Raw genomic sequence first — 2,787 nt, 5'->3', positions numbered from 1 at the left:
AAGATGTTACTCCCTAGAAAAAGGGGAACTAATACTTATTGTTGAAAAGGGTAGCTAAAACAAATTAAACCATTTTTAATACCTCTGACTGCTGTTGGAAATTTTAGTAAAGGAGAGGCATTAGTTAAAATTCTCTAGAAAGGTAATTACTATTACCTTTTGAACAAGTGGAAGTATTGCTAATAAAATCTAATCTTAATTTAGGTCAAATGTATGGTACCAGAGAGTTTTCATTTTGTAGAGTTATTTGTATACTTGATAGTATATAGGAACCCTTTGTGTAGCCTAACAGTACAATATATTGATTTCATATTATCAATTTGAATAGCAAATTATGAAAGAGCACATCCCAACTGTATTTGTGCTTTGACACTGATTATATATGTGATTTATCTGATGCCTAGTTCTTGATTAGAAAGGGTAGTGCTCATTCTTCATTAGAATTTGTTTCCCTTAACTGTTTTATGCCATAGTTTCCAAGAGCAGACTGTTACTAAAAGTGTTCTTTGATAATAGATTTGGTATGTAAGATCTAAATCAACCAAAGACAGCACAACTTTCCTTTCAGGAAGACATGAAAAGTTGGATTTTATGACCATATTCTTGGGCCTGGAACTGTTTTTAGTTTGTATTGACATATTCTTCGTGGTCAAGAGCTGAGGTGTTCTTGCATTTGGACACATCTCTTAAATATTCACACACTTGTGTTTCTGTTTCTCTCCTTGTGACTTCCCTCTTTTTTTTTCCTTAACCCAACTTAGGGTTTCAGTGGTGGCGTCACTGCCTCCAAGCTACACTGAAAACTGCTGTCTGCACGCTCTCCATTTTGCACCATGTCCAATGACCTGAAAAGTCTGCATAAAGACTCTGCTGTGAAGCTGAGCATATATCGGGACTATCACTTCAGTGATGATAATGATGAGCATGAAAAATTACTGAAAGAGAGCTCTACATTGTTTGTAGGGAATCTTTCATTTTATACAACTGAAGAGCAAATACATGAGCTCTTTGGTAGATGTGGTGATGTCAGGAATATATTTACGGGCCTGGATAAAATAAAGAAAACAGCATATGGCTTCTATTTTGTAGAATACTATAACAGAACTGATGCTGAAGATGCCATGCGGTTTCTAAATGGGACCTACCTAGATGATAGTATTATCTGCACAGATTGGGATCTAGGTTTTAGAGAGGGTCGGCCAATCTGGAGGCCAGGTAAGAGATGAGTTTCGTGAAGGCTATGATGCTGGCAGGGGGGCTTTGGAAAACAGACTCAGGAAAACAAGCCACTAGAGAAAAACTCAAATTTCTAACCCTCAAAAAGTCTATTAAAGAACAACACCAAGTCTGCAAATAACCTATTTCCTAACCAATTGTGATTACCTTGTTTGCTGAGCAGAAACTGTTTTGATGTATTTTTTTATTTGAAAACTTGTTAAATAGCACAAGCAAAAAAAAAATACTTTTGTTCTTGTCTGAATTTTAAAGCTATTTGTCAGATTACCAGTTTCACCATTAGGTGGTCAGAAGTGAAGTGTTCTACAGGAATGAATTAGGTATATAAGATGTGAGTCAACCAAAGTACAACTTTAGTTGGATTCTATGACCATATTCCTGGAACTTGAATCTAGCATTTTTAAGAGTGTGCATAAAATAAAGTTCAATAAATGTACACTTAAAAAATATCTCCCGCTTTGTTTCTTTTGCTAAGGATTGTTTTGACTATCCATGGTCTTTTTTGTTTCCATATGAATTTCTGTATTGTCATTGCCAGGTCTAAGAAGAATGATGTTGGTAATTTAATGGGTATTGCATTGAATCTGTAGGTTGCCTTGGGTAGGATGGACATCTTAACGATGTCAATTCTTCCAATCCATGAGCATGGAATATTTTTCCATTTGTTTGTGTCTTTTTTTTATTTCTTTGAACAGTGCTTTGCAGTTTTCGTTGTAAAGATCTTTCACTTCTCTGGTTAGGAAGATGCTGAGGTATTTCATTTTTTGGTAGCCTTCCATATAACCCAGCAATCCCACTTCTGGGAATATACCCGGAGGAACTTAAATCGCTCTACAAAAAAGATACCTGAGCATGCCTATTTATTGCAGCACTATTCACAATAGCAAAAACATGGAACCAATGGTGCCACCCATCGAAACTGAACTGGATAAAAAAAATGTGAAGCCGGGCTCGGTGGCTCAGCCTGTAATCCCGCACCTTTGGGAGGCTGAGGTGAGTGGATTGCCTGAGCCCACGGGTTCGAGACGCGCCTGGGCAACTTGGCGAGACCTCATCTCTACAATAAATCAAAAATTAGCCAGGCGTGGTAGCACACGCCTGTAGTTCCAGTTACTTGGAAGGCTGAGGCGGAAGGATCTCCGGAGTCCAGCAGGTCGAGGCTGCGGTGGCCGGGAGCGGCCACTGCACTCCAGTCTGGGTGACAGAGTGAGACTCCAATTCAAAAAAAAAAATGTGGTACATATACACGATGGAATATTACACAGCCATAGAGAAGGACAAAATTGTGGACTTCGCAGCAACTTGGATGGATTTAGAGTCTATAATATGCAGTGATCTATCACAGAAACAAAGAACTAAAAACAAAAAACACAAAGAACTTAGTACCACATGTTCTCACTGATAAGCGGATCCTGAACATTTACCATAATACTATAAGAAGGGGATTGGCAGTAGCCAGAAACTGTCAGAGGAGGGAGAGAGGACATAACATCAAATCAGGTGAAGTGGGGGCCAAAGGGAGGTCCAAACTTTACCTGTACAATGACCACT

General features: G+C 38.5%; 1 pseudogene; it reads left to right on the top strand.

The window, feature by feature from the left end:
• Nucleotides 1-833: 833 nt before the first annotated feature.
• On the top strand, nucleotides 834-1,293 carry LOC103274765 (annotated as a pseudogene).
• The last annotated feature ends 1,494 nt before the right edge of the window (nucleotides 1,294-2,787 follow it).

The sequence above is a fragment of the Carlito syrichta genome, unplaced genomic scaffold (genome assembly GCF_000164805.1).
Source record: "Carlito syrichta isolate Samal-C Ts95f unplaced genomic scaffold, Tarsius_syrichta-2.0.1 Scaffold314870, whole genome shotgun sequence".
Taxonomy (NCBI): domain Eukaryota; kingdom Metazoa; phylum Chordata; class Mammalia; order Primates; family Tarsiidae; genus Carlito; species Carlito syrichta.
The sequence above is the reverse complement of the archived record's forward strand: the minus strand, read 5'-3'. Positions and strand labels throughout refer to the sequence as shown.